General features: G+C 42.2%; 1 long non-coding RNA gene across 2 annotated transcripts in view; it reads left to right on the top strand.

Annotated features, from left to right (window-relative positions):
• The window catches only part of LOC128352515 (uncharacterized), a 46,882-nt gene extending 33,424 nt beyond the window's left edge, over window positions 1-13,458 (top strand). The window contains exons 2-3 of one of the 2 annotated variants that reach the window (XR_008320462.1): window positions 599-739; window positions 12,263-13,458. This is a non-coding gene — a long non-coding RNA (uncharacterized LOC128352515). Of the gene's footprint in view, window positions 1-434; window positions 740-12,262 lie in introns of both variants that reach the window. The other variant, XR_008320463.1, reaches the window with a different exon arrangement.
• Window positions 13,459-14,299: the final 841 nt, after the last annotated feature.

The raw sequence follows: 14,299 nt of genomic DNA, 5'->3' as shown, positions 1-14,299 counted from the left end.
GAAGTCCATTCCTGATGGTTTCTCTTTGTTACCCTCATGTGTGATTGTGTGAATTGGACCTTCAAGTTTTCACAATCTCCAAAATCTATGCACAGCTCCACTGTGAAAATCGCTGATGTCTTTTGGTAAGGCTGGCATAGGCCACATCAGAGCAACTAGAATAGCAAAGCAATATACTGAGTCAACAGAAATGTTTGATTTATAGATTTGTGGGAAGAGTGGTTCAGTTTGCCAGGGTACCCAATTTAATTAGCATTCTTTGGCAGGGAAGAAAGTAAGCAGTTGTGTTCCTGACCACATGCTTTCTATTCTTAAAATGTGTGTTGTGGAAAAACAGCCTAATTGCCTTCAACTGTTCCTTTTGATATGTGTCTGTGGCTTCCACCTGTAGGTCATCACCAGTAAAGTACTTGATTCTTGCATCTACTTTTCAGAAACTCCACAAAGAGATTGACATGAGGGTGACTTCTAATAGTGGTTAAACAAGAACAGTTTTTGCCTGTGCCTAATAATTCCCAAGCGGGTTGTGCAAGTTAAGCCTGCAAAGACAACTAGTAAAGCACAACAAATTACAACTTCACCTGTTGCACTAATGCAGATCATCATTGCAAACGTGCAGCAGTTTTGAGGATTGTGTTACACAACAGAACAATACGAGTGAACAACACACCACGCTATGCAAGTCCCGGCGATGGCTGCCAGACCGAAAACTCTGCATCGATCACACTTTGGCTCTTTTGTGAGTATAAATTACACCAGCGCCAACTCCCGGGGAGTTAATGTGTAACTCACACCACCGCTTTACATATCACCTATGCATCTGACCTTTTTGTTGGTTATATATCTGTATTAAAAGCACTCTTACCTGTTGTGCAGTCAGAAAAGAATGAGTTTCTGAAAAAGGAGAGCCTGGAACTGCTCTTGCTTCAAATGGAAAGGTTATAGGGCCTGGGGCAACAATAGGGGCTGTAAGGGATTATGTTGCTGTTGAGTCTGTGAGGAAGAATTGACTGCAGTTCACCTTAAAGGGAGTATATCAACCGTTCAATGTGTGGTGTTCAGAACTGTATCACAGTTGTTTTCCAACTGTATTTCTCCTAGTATTCCTAAATTCCCTGGGGCTCCTCCTTGGTAGATTTTCAGGGCTTCGTGGACAAGAAATCAGCAATGGTGGACAAGCTGTGTAAAAGAAAGTTGGGCCCAATACAAACTGAGACTGACTGCCCTCACCCCCACCCGCCCACTTATCCCAGAATTCTCTGTAACATGTAGGCATTTTGAGCTGACTCAAAGGGTTTGTTTGGCAGCCAAATCCAGGTGGAAAGGACTCCCGGAGGGTAGAAAATTTGAAAGCCACTGCTCTAGGAAGCATTAAGTTCACTTTTCTCTTCATCCTAAGTTCCAACTTCCTAATTCATATTGAATAAACTAGGTGCTTATTTCATTTATACTGTTATGTTCTTTTGGGTGTGTTAAAGTTTTTAAAAAGATATTTTACAAGGTCCATTTCCTTGTGAGAAGTGAATACTGCCGAGTTATGGTGTTTGTGTAATATCATAACACCTTCTAAGGTCCAGGGGCTGCATATTCGTTTGAGACCCTCAGTGCACCCTAGGACCTCCAACCCTGACTCTTTTGGCTACTTGGAGATTTTCTGCCCCCTTGCTCTTTTTTGCTGTATCAAACCATTTAAATCTCTCAAGTTTGCTTTCAATAACCATGTGGAGATTGATGCTGATTCCTAGAGCCTCCAGGTTTCCATTTCTCAAATGCTGATGTGGCCCCCTTCATGTGTATACCCCAGAACTGGGCCCTCAAAAAGGCCTGTATCTGTTTCTTAACAACTATACACACTGATGTGGGAGAGCAGACAAGCCTAGCAGGCGGTTTTAGTCTTTAGAAACAGCCTTATTTCTTGAGCACCATCAGTATTCTCTTGGAGCTCTTCTCCCAAGGCTCCTTCTTGCAGGACAGCCATACAATTTAGGCTTCTATCTCCTTCTATGGCTACATTCCAATTCCAAACCGTTTCTCTCCAGTTTCCACTCAAGCAGATGGGATGTGTCCTCTAACTAGTAGCCAGCAGACGTTAATTCTTCTGCAAGCAAGCATCTTCTAGTCATTAATGCCACTGAGGAAGTATTTTCAGCTATTTGCTAATGATAGGATTAGAGAAAAAACGATCTTCTCACCTTGCCTAGCCATAACAAGATCTATCACATACCAGAACAATATTGAAATGCTCTTTTGCATTCTTCTCATGCTAGTCTGATAGAAAGGTTGTGATATTATTCACTTTAGTTGATTTTTTTTAAAAAAAGTTAAATTATGAAACAGAAACATGTCATTGAAGTGGATCTGTGGAAGGCGAAAGAAATAAAAAGATGAAGGAGATTGGGGGGGATTTCATAGTTTCCAATTGTAACATTATTTTCTGTTTTATTCCCAGTTTCATTTTACTAACAACATTGTTTTTGTTTGTTTGAAGTCACACCCAAATTTTAAGGATCGGCTCATAGTATTTTATTTTGCTTTGCTATGAGATGCATAAACATTATATTAATAGGGCCCAGAAGGCAAAGAATGGCAGACTTATGTCTGAGAAGAACACGTTTATTTGAATATGAAGCCCAGATTAAAATGTGTTCATATGCTCATGTGTAAAATATTTTAAAAACCTTGTCAAAACATTGAGTCATCATCTTTATGATGTTGTTGTTTATGGCTGTTAGAAATACAGAGCCAGCTTTGCCTTCCATGGAACGCAGCCAGACTTAAGGGTAAATGCCTCCAAGATTTTCAGCTAGGAAAATTCTACCCCCTACATGCCTTTGACTGATACGTAAATTTGCGAAAAAGAAGAAAAAGAAAAGAAAAGCTTTCCAACTGGGATGCAAATCAAGTATTCCAAATTCAATGTATTGGTCTTCAGGATATGGAATTCTACATTTTGATTGCTGGAATATCGTGGCTATTAACTCCCTTCTGAAAACAGACTAAAATAAATTATTATTCTATCCCAGCACTCAGTCTGTCTATAACCATGTGAAGAGAATTCAGAGGCTAGGACTAAGACTGGTTAAGAGGAGCTAAGAAATAGCTGAAGTTCCTACCAATATTTTCATTTGAGAAAACAGTATGCACGATGGTGACAATTTTCTGGGATGGTTCCCTAACACAAATATAGTAAAGAATATTAGGAATGGAAAGGAACTGAGAGCCATGCACAACTACACAACTTCTAACTGCATAACTACAGACTTACTGCAGTCTGCACAACAATATATTCTTCAACATACTACAGTTCTCAGGAGTCTTAGGGTGAAGCTGCCAGTTAAACTAGTATAAAAGTGCTATACATTTTATAGTATAGATAGAGTATATCAGTCCAACTTTTCACTGTCAATATATCCAAGACAATATATCCATCCTATTATGTTAGCCTAAAGAGTTCTATTTGTATTTTGTCCAACATGTGTAGAATCTAGCCTTATTTACACATCAAGTTCACTGTATGTCTAATCTGTGTACAGAACTGTATATGGTCTTGATAGACCAGGGCTGCTCACTTCAGCTCTCCATCTGTTTTAGGGCTACAGCTCCCATCATCCCCAGCCACAGTGGCCAGTAGTGAGGGAAGATGGGAGTTGTAGGCCAACATCTACAGGAGGGCCAAAGCTGAGTAGCCCTGTGCTAGACCAACAGATCTATCTACCTACCTATCTATCTATCTAATTTGTACACCGCCCCAAACTTTCGTCTCTGGGCGCTTAACAATAGCATAAAACAAGTTAAAAACATGTTCAAAAACTGAAAACAATTTAACAATTTAAAAATAAGCCAGAGAATAAAACCTCAGATGCTATGTCTGAGCTAATGCTGCTGTCATGTAGTCCATATTCTATGCACAATCCATAGCAGAGTCAACAGAAACATAGCTGCAAGGGCTGAGGCGAGCATGCAAAAGCATGGGGCCTAGTGCAGTATGGTGGATGTTAGCAGCCCCCGCAGTTTGGCCAATTGTTTTAAAAACATCAACAAGAAAATTCAGCAACATGCTAACCATGCATCCTCAGATGACTTATGATTGGACTCTTGCAGTTTCCATACCCACGAGAAGCTCCCTTTCTCCTTTCCCCAGTGTTCATCCATAACTTATGTATGGACTATCACATAGCTCAGTACCAAAGGGGCACTATGTAGAGATGAAACTTAGTGGAAAAGCACAGGCTTATATACACAAAGTTATGAGTTCAGTCCTAGCTATGGTCTCATAAGGAAACATAAGAACATAAGAACAGCCCTGCTGGATCAGGCCCAGGTCTATCTAGTCCAGCATTATGTTTCACACAGTGGCCCACTGGATGCCTCTGAGGAGCCCTCAGGCTAGAGGTGGGGGCATGTCCCCTTTCCTGCCATTGCCCCCCTGCAACTGGTATTGAGAAGCATGCTGCCTCTGAGGCTGGAGGTGGCCCACACAATCACCAGACTAGTAGCCATTGATAGAACTGTCCTCCATCAATTTGTCTAAGCCTCATTTAAAGCCATCCAAGCTGGTGACCATCACTACAATCACATGGCAAGGAATTCCATATATTAATTATGTGCTATGTGAAAAACTACTTCCTCTTGTCAGTCCTAAATTTCCCGACCTTCAGTTTCATGGGATGACTCCTAGTTCTAGTGTTGTGAGAGAGGGAGAACATTTCTCTCTGTCCACTCTCTCCACTCCACGTCGAAGGGGTGTATCTATAATTGAGCGGATGAGTTCAAAGAACCCAGGCTCCCCAGCTCCTGGGGGGCCCTCAGCTCCACCCCTCCCTATTTTCATCACTATCTCCCTCACTCCAAGGGGCTGCTGGGGAAAGGGGCTAACACGGGCCCCCTCTCCCCTAGCGATGCCCCTGATCCATGCATAATTTTATACACCTCGATTATGTCTCCCTTTACTTTTCCAAAGTAAAGAGTCCCAGATGAGGTAGCCTAGCCTCATAAGGAAGGTGCTTCAGGTCCCTGATCATCTTGGTTGCCCTCTACTGCACCTTTTCCAGTTCTACAATATCCTTCTTAAGATACAGTAACCAAAACTGTACTTAGTACTCCAGATGTGGCTGCACATAGATTTGTATAAAGGCATTATCATGGACGGACCACCATCTGGTTAAGGTTGGGATTACAACCACTTCCCACCTCTGCAGGGGTGAGGGGCCTTTTCGAATGGTCTGCCCGAAGAGGTTATTGGATCCAGCAGGATTCCAAGAAGCCTTGGAAAGATTTAATGTTCATTTTGCTGGTGATCCTGTTGATGCCCTGGTTGAGAATTGGAACAACTTGCTCACCAGCGCAGTAGACATGATTGCTCCTAAGTGTCCCCTCCGACCCACTTCAAAATTGGCCCCTTGGTATACGGAAGATCTACGGGGGCTGAAGCGGCGAGGTAGGTGACTGGAGCGCAAGTGGAGAAAGATTCGACTCAAATCCGACAGATTACGACATAGAGCACACTTAAAGATCTATGCTCAGGCAATACATGCGGCAAAGAAGCAATTCTTTTCTGCCTATATTGCTTCTGCGAGTTCATGACCATTGGAGTTGTTCAGGGTTGTGAGGGGGCCAGTATCTGTCCCCCCCTGAACCAGAATTTGGAAGCATAAGTCACCCGCTGTGATATGTTTATGTTTAATGAATTTTTCGCAGACAAAATCTCTCGGATTCGGGCCGACCTAGATGGAGACTCCACAATTAATTTGCTGCCTGAACTAGAGGTGTCCAACAATTCCTCTTATGCGATTCGACTAGATCAATTTCAGTTTGTGACTCCTGAGGATATGGACAAGCTGCTTGGAGCGGTAAGGCCTACCACTTGCTCTCTTGACCCTTGTCCAACATGGCTTATTCTATCTAGCAGGGAGGCTGTTGTAGGCAGCCTGGTAGAAATCATAAATGCTTCTCTGAGGGAGGACAGGTTGCCTCCTTGTCTTAAGGAGGCAATCATTAGACCTCTTCTTAAGAAGCCTGCATTAGATCCCTCAGAGTTGAGCAGTTATAGGCCTGTCTCCAACCTCCTGTGGCTGGGCAAGGTAATTGAGAAGGTGGTGGCCTCTCAGCTCCAGATGGTCTTGGAGGAAACTGATTATCTAGACCCTTTTCAAACTGGCTTTCTGGCGGGCTATGAGGTTCTGCCTTGGTTATGGAGACTGCCTTGGTCGGCCTGATGGATGATCTCTAATTGGGAATTGACAGAGGAAGTGTGACTCTGTTGGTCCTTTTGGACCTTTTGGCAGCTTTTGATACTATCAACCATAGTATCCTTCTGGAGTATCTGAGAGTGTTGGGGGTGGGAGGCACTGTTTTACAGTGGTTCCGCTCCTACCTCTCGGACAGATTCCAGATGGTGTTGATTGGAGATTGTTGCTCTTCAAAATCTGAGCTTAAGTATGGTGTCCCTCAAGGCTCCGTACTCTCTCCAATGCTTTTTAACATCACATGAAACCACTGGGAGAGATCATCAGGGGATTTGGAGCTGGGTGTTATCAGTATGCTGATGACACCCAGATCTACTTCTCCGTGTCAACTTCTTCAGGTGATGGCATATCCTCCCTAAATGCCTGCCTGGAAGCAGAAATGGGCTGGATGAGGGAGAATAAACTGAAGCTGAATCCAGATAAGATGGAGGTACTTATTGTGCGGGGTCAGAACTCCAGAGGATTTTGATCTACGTTTTCTGGATGGGGTGACACTTCCCCAAAAGGAACAAGTCCACAGTCTGGGAGTACTCCTGGATTCACACCTCTCCCTGGTTTCTCAGGTTGAGGCGGTGGCCAGGGGTGCTTTCTATCAGCTTCAGCTGATACGGCAGCTGCACCCGTTTCTAGAGATCAATGACCTCAAAACAGTGGTACATTTGTTGGTAACCTCCAGACCTGACTTCTGTAATATGCTCTACGTGGGGCTGCCTTTGTACATAGTCTGGAAACTGCAGTTGGTTCAGAATGCAGCAGCCAGGTTGGTCTCTGGGTCATCTTGGAGAGACCACATTACTCCTTTGTTGATGGAGTTACACTGGCTGCTGATAGGTTTCTGGGCAAAATACAAAGTGCTATTTATAAAGCTCTAAACGGCTTTGGTCCTGGGTATTTAAGAGAGCGTCTTCTTCGCTACGAACCCCACCGCCCACTGAAGTCATCTGAGGAGGTCCGTCTCCAGTTACCGCCAACTTGTTTGGTGGTCACACAGAGACGGGCCTTCTCGGCTGCTGCCCCAAGATTGTGGAATGCGCTCCCTGCTGAATTACGATCCTCCCCATCTCTGGCTATTTAAAAAAAAACATTTGAAACCCCCTTTTCTTACCCAAGCCTTCTCAGGTTTTTAAAATACTGTTTGTTAATTTTATGGTTTTTAAATTATTGTATTGTTTTAACTTTTATATGTGTTATATGTTGAACAGTTTTAACTTTTATATGTGTTTTAATTGTTGTTAGCCGCCCAGAGATGTAAGTTTGGGTGGGGTATAAATTTAAATAAATAAATAAATAAATAATATTCACATTTTAATTTTCAATCCCCTTCTTAATGATCACTAGCATGGAATAGGCCTTTTTCACAGCTGCCACACACTGTGTCGACACTTTGAACAAGCTTTCCATCACAACCCAAGATCTCTCTCCTAGTCAGTCACCATCAGTTCAGATCCCATCAGTGTATATGTAAAGTTGGGGTTTTTTTGCCCCAGTGTGCATCACTTTAAACTTGCTTACATTGAACCACATTTGCCATTTTGTCACCCACTCTTCCAGTTTGGTGAGATCTTTTTGGAACTCCTCACAATCTGTTGTGGATTTCAGTACCCTAAATAGTTTAGTGTCATCTACAAATCTGGCCACTTCGCTGCTTACTCCAACTTCTAGATTGGTTCTGGGGTCCCAGAACTGCTCCCTGGGGGACTCAACTTCCTACTTCCCTCCATTGTGAAAACTGTCAATTTATTCCTACTCTCTGTTTCCTGTCCTTCAACCAGTTACTGATCCATACATGAACCTATTCCCTTATCCCATGACTGCTAAGTTTACTCTAGAGCCTTTGGTGGGGAACTCTGTCAGAAGCTTTTTGGAAATCCAAGTATACTATGGCAAGCAGATCACCTTTATCCACATGCATGTTGACACTCTCAAAGAACTCCAAAAGGTTAGTAAGGCAAGACTTGCCCTTGCAGAAGCCATGCTGGTTCTCTTTCAGCAAGGCTTTTTCTTCCATATGTTTGACAGTTTGGTCATTAAGTATGCTTTCCATCAATTTACCCAGAACCGAAGTTAAGCTGATCAGCCTGTAATTTCCTGGATCCCTTTTTGAAAATCAAAGTTACACTTGCTACTTCTAGTCTTCTGGGACAGAGCCTGATTGTAGGGACAAGTTACATATTTTTGCTAGAAGATCAGTAATTCCACATTTGAGATCGTTCGGAACTCTTGGGTGGATGCCATCTGGCCCTGGAGATTTGTTAATTTTTAGTTTTTCAAGACAGTTTAGAAAATCTTCCCTTGTCACCTCAAATTCACTCAGTTCCTCAGCCTCCAAGCCTGAGAAGCCCATTTCCAGAGAGGGTATATGGTCAGTATCATCTGCTGTGAAGACAGATGCAAAGAATTCATTCAGCTTCTCTGCAATCGCCTTATCTTCCTTAATAATCCCTTTAACGCCCTCATCATCTAAGGGGCCAATCGTCTCCCTGGAGGGTTTTCTACTTCTGATATATTTAAAGAAGGTTTTGTTATTCCCCTTGACATTTCTAGCTATATGCTTCTCAAACTATCTTTTTGCACCTCTTATTGTCTCTTTACATTTCTTTTGCCATAGTTTATGTTCCTTCCTCTTCTCTTCATTTGGGCAGGACTTCCATTTTCTGAAGGAAGTCTTCTTCCCTTTTATAGCTTCCCTGACTCTATTTGTTAGCCACACTGGCATCCTCCTGAACTTGGTGGTACCTTTCCACCCTCTTGGTATACATTCCAACTGAGCTTCAAGTATTGTGGTTTTAAATAGGTTCCATGCTTTCTGTAGTGATTTGACCCTCCTGACTTTCTCTTTCAACTTCCTTCTTACGTCTTACCAGTCCCCTCATTTTTGAGAAGTTTCCTCTTCTGAAGTCCAGCGCATCAGTGCTGGACTTCCCTGACAATTCTCTACTCACATATATGCTGAATTGGATCACACTATAATCACTGCTTCCCAATGGCTCTGCAACGCTGACATCTCACACCAGGTTCTGGGCACCACACAGGACTAAGTCCAAGGTTGCCATCTCTCTGGTTGGCTCCATGACTAACTGTTCTAAGGCACAGTCATTTAGGATGTCTAGAAATTTGGCCTCTATTTCATTTCCTGAACATGAATTTACCCAGTCTATGTATGGGTAGTTGAAGTCACTCATTATTACAGCCCTGTAGGGGCTGAAAGGAGGCATATGCATACCTGAGAACACTAAGCTGCTGGGACCTCCTCTTCCATCTTGCTCATATTTGAATGTCAAGATCATGGGCAGGATGAATTGTAGTCCAACATCTGCGGGAAGGCCCAAGTTGTCAGAAGTGCAGCCCTGCAGTAGAGTGTATGAGCCATTCAGGTAACCGTTTTTGTTGTTTTGAGGTCTTTGTATTTGTAACACTTGGTATTTTAGTATGCATTAAAAAAAACTTAAATACTATAAATTGTGTTGTATCTGTAAAGTTAAATATTATAGAGTCCTGTTTTACCTATAAATATATTTCATGGTGGCTTTGTGAAATCAGCATTATTATTTTTAATAAATCACTATGATTGTACATGTTTATCTTTTTTATAAGTAAACAGCCCCCAACAAAGGATTTTGCCGAAACATATTTGGCTAATTATATAGTGGCACATTGAGAAAGTCTTTTCTTCTTTTTACTCCCATCACTGAATTGCCACTTTAGGAAACACCTGTTACATTACCACCTGTAATGCCTTCTGGAAAGGCAAGGAGCTCTGACAGAATGAAAATGATGACCAACAGAAGAACTGCTCTCTTCCCACTGCTCATTGCTTCTGCTGCTGTCCTCACTTGTAGTCTACAAAAACATGATGCGGTGAAGAATATCCCCACCTGTGCACATGTTGTATTGCTATGTGGCTGACAAGAGGAGAATGGGGGTGGTGATGCAGCAGACAGTTCCTGTGACTATGACTTGTTCTCCATGAATTTATCTAAGTCCTCCTGAAAGCCATCCAGGCTGTTGGCTGTCACTACATCTTGTGACAAAGAATTCCATAGGTTAATTATGCATTGTGTGTGGAAAAGGCACTTCCTTTTGTCAGCCCTGATTTCTTTACTTGGCAATCTGTTTCATGAGATGACCCCAGGTTCTAGTGCTGTGAGAGAGGGAGGAAAAATTCTCTCTTTCCACACCATGCATAATTTTATAGACCTCTATCATGTCTCCCCTCAGTCGTCTTTTTTTAAACTAAAAAGCTCCAGGTGTTGTAACCTTGCCTCATAAGGATGGTGTTCTATGCCGCTGATCATCTTACTTGCCCTCTTCTGCACCTTTTCCAGTGCGACGATGTCCTTCTTAAGGTACGGTGACCAGAATTGTACGCAGTACTCCAAGTGTGGCAACACCATCATTTTGTATTAATGCAATATAATATTAGCAGTTTTATTTTCAGTCCCTTTCCTAATAATCCCTAGCATGGAATTGGACTTTTTCACAGCTGCCACACATTGAGTTGGCTTTTTCAATGAGCTGTCCACCATGAGCTGTCCACCATTTCAACCCATCCAATGGTTCAAGCCTGCTAATCCTTCATTTACAAACTTCCTACACCTAAGTACTAGTAGGTAAGGCCTGTCATGTTGTTGACTGGGCAAAGTAATTTTGCATAGATTACACTTCTAGAAAATTTCAAGAAATTAAATATCTGATTATATAATATAATTCTTTTATTAATGTGCTTGCAAAAGGGAAGCAAAAAAACAGTTTGACATTTGTAGGATTTCAACTTCAAGCATTATTCATTTTATTGAATAATGACTATATATGGTAAATTTGAATCATAATCATAGTACATTTGAATCTTTTCTTGGGCATGATGTCATTTTGGAATTATTGATCTGATATATTGAGTGTTAAAAATCTGTTGAGAAGAAAAACAGTTAAAATATGTTAAAAAAATAAATAAAAATAAATAAATCTTTCCTCAAACATGTTCCAGTATCAAAAGAAGTACATTCAGCTAGTTTAAGTGACAGTACTGTTCAAGCAGAATTTGGTATCTGTAGGGAATTGGAAAGTATGATAGTCAGAATGTCTTCAAAAAACCTACCAAATTATTTAAATTTTCACTGAGTATATTCCAGTGTCAAAAGCAGTGTATTCAGTTAATTTCACTGGCAGCATTGTGTATGCAAAATTTGGTATCTGGTCATTAGGAAGTATGACTTTATTTTGCACAAACATAAATTCTTCAAAACATATAATAGATTCAGCCCTCTGTATTCACAAGTTGTTTGCTATTTGTGAATGAAGACTGTCCATCTGAACCTGTGAGACAGGATGTGAGTTTAGCCACCTAAGATATGTTGAGGTCAGAAATCAAAGTGCTCTTCTGCATTGCTTGCCTCAGCCCAACTCCTCTCTCTTGCATTATTAGTTCTGATTTCTACATTTGGGAAGTGGCTTGAGGAGATAATGTAGTTCTCGACAATACTTCACATCATTCTCTTTGCTCTCTACATTACAACCTACTAGGAACCGAAATCTAATTCAAAGGGCGGGGTGGGGGGAGTCCTTTTAAAAACCGTCCTCATTGCTCCATACCCTACAGGGAGCACTCAGCAAGCTGGTCTCCTGGCCACTCATTTTGTGGCTTGTGTTTTAAAATGGACTTTCCCCCCACTTTGAATGAGGTTTAAATGCCTAAGAGGTTCAGGGGATTGTTGAATTTGTAGGGTTTTTTTAAAGGGATGCAGCCATTGCTCTCCCCCCCCACCCCCGCCACTCCTGGGTAAGGTGAGGATCGGTCAGAGGAAAGGCACCTTCTGTGAGGTCCAACAGAAACACTGGAACACTAACGGAGCACTGCATTGACAGTGGGCAGCTCAATCGGAGGTTCCAACAAGTGCAAAAGAGTAACTAGAAGAGATGTGCTGAAGTTCCCTCTTCTATCCAGCTACTGAAGGCAATAACCTCTTTTTCTTCCTCCATTTCCTTTTCCTCTTTGTGTACTTCTCTTTTGCTTAAAAAAGAAAAATGAACCAACAAAGAAAAGAAAGTGGTGCTGATGGAACTGGTGTGTCTCAGTTTGGCGGTGACCGACTGTCCAGTTGAAGACTGATGATGATTAGAAGGTCTTTGCTAACTAGACTGAAACTGGAAAACACAGGACAGCTGGAATATCTTGTGTTTCAAGGAACTGCGCAGAATCTTTGTGATGAGCCATTTCATCTTCATCATAGCAGAAAGGAAAGAGAGAGCAATTATAACTTTGTGGATTTCTATGTTGATATAAATTTGGAGCTGTACCAAACATTCGGAGTCAAATTCCCATCCAGTTACAATCTGACTGATTGAAAAGGTTTGACTCTAGTACAGCATATTTTTATTTTGATGTGATAAGTTTGTAGTTGAGGTCCCATTGGCTTTAAGTTATAGGTAAAACAGATAAACTGATCTCTGTAGCATTAGCAAATCTCATCACCTTGAAATAAGAGGCAACCTCAGAACAACTTGCTGCACTACAGGTGAAACAAGCAGTATAATGCTTTGAATTCTATGCTTTTCACTCTAGGCATACTGATATCATTTTAGATTGTTTTAGCTGAGGGAGGGACAGACTTCAGGCTTTCGGGATCTACATGGTGGGGCCATTCACACAACCAGGTGGTGTTGGCTTGTCCAACTCACTTTCCTCCCAGATGATTGCTGAATGTTGCTGGGAGTGTGGCCTGCTCTCCCAGATGGTCCTTGCTGCATGGTGCAGTGCAGAGCTCCAGAGGCCAGGACAACATGTCAAGGCCTCAGGATATCCCACAATGCATAGTGTGACATACTCAGTGCATTGGGAGATTCCCCCAGGAGATGGGCACTCAAGGCACCCATCTCTGTGTCCACTGGGTCTGAACGCAGCCCCCGCGGACACACAGTCCAAGAGCCCGGGTTAAGGGCTCGATTAAGCCTCTAACCCCGGCTAAAAGCTGGATTAAAAGGCTGGGCTAGGCAGTACTGTCTTGCCAGGAGCAGGCCCAATCCTGGTGGTTCTCAAATGCAGCATAACCCAGTATGGGCTTCTCTAGCCTGGGTTAAGGTGTGCATGGGGACAGCCTCAGTGTCTTGCTAGAACTCTAAAGTCTATCACACCAACTAGAGCCTAGTGTAAAATAAGGGTTCAGCAGGGCATGGAGGTGTTGTGGATACCCAGAGAATTAAGGAGTGTTGTGCCTCGGAGGACATGCTCAGCCCATGCACTTGTTTTCTGCATTGCGTACACAGCACTTTCACTCAAAAATCCATTCCTAGTTTTCTTTAAAGCTGTCTTCATTTTAGCAGCCCAGTTTGAGTGCTGCTGGCGGGAGTACTTTTGTTGTTGGTATCGTTAAACAAAAGGGAATCATAAACCCTTTTTAATCCACTGCCAATCATCCAGGAGATCTCAATCTGTCTTCTGCTTACCCCTGTTTTAGCCCACTTAATCTCAAAGGTTCGAATTTGATTTGGAGGAAAACTTGCCCCTGTGGTAGCAAGCATGAATTGTCCCCTTTGCTAAGCAGGTCCACCCTGGTTTGTGTTTGAAAGGAAGATTATATGTGAGCACTGTGAGATATTTACTCGGTAAAATGCAGCTTCCCATGTCCCTTTAACGTGAGTAAGAAATCAATACACAGAATATATATAGTGAGGATCCAAAAAATATGCAAGAGAGGTTTAACCACTACATGTTTAAAACTTGCAGTTCTTAGAACAGCAGACTTTCATGCAATATCACAAACTGCTTTTGAACTTGCCTTCAATTTAAAAACCAGTTTCCATGTGGCAGCAGGAGAGCTGTTGATTTTCTTAAGCACGCCGAAAGCCCCCTTGAGTTCATAGAATGAATTTCAAGGTTTATTGTTTCTCAGCCAAACATGTAAATCATCAGTTAAAAAGAGATCCATACCAAACATTAATGATCCCTGGGATGCAGATCCCCTTTAAGCATTTGAGGAGTTTCCCCCCTCGTTTTACTGAATGCCCCTCCACCAAAATTAATAACCCATATCTTTGATCTCCAAAACATATTGTCTCCC

Source organism: Hemicordylus capensis, chromosome 3, assembly GCF_027244095.1.
Source record: "Hemicordylus capensis ecotype Gifberg chromosome 3, rHemCap1.1.pri, whole genome shotgun sequence".
NCBI lineage: Eukaryota > Metazoa > Chordata > Lepidosauria > Squamata > Cordylidae > Hemicordylus > Hemicordylus capensis.
Note: the sequence above shows the minus strand (reverse complement) of the source record. Positions and strands in the feature narration are given on the sequence as shown.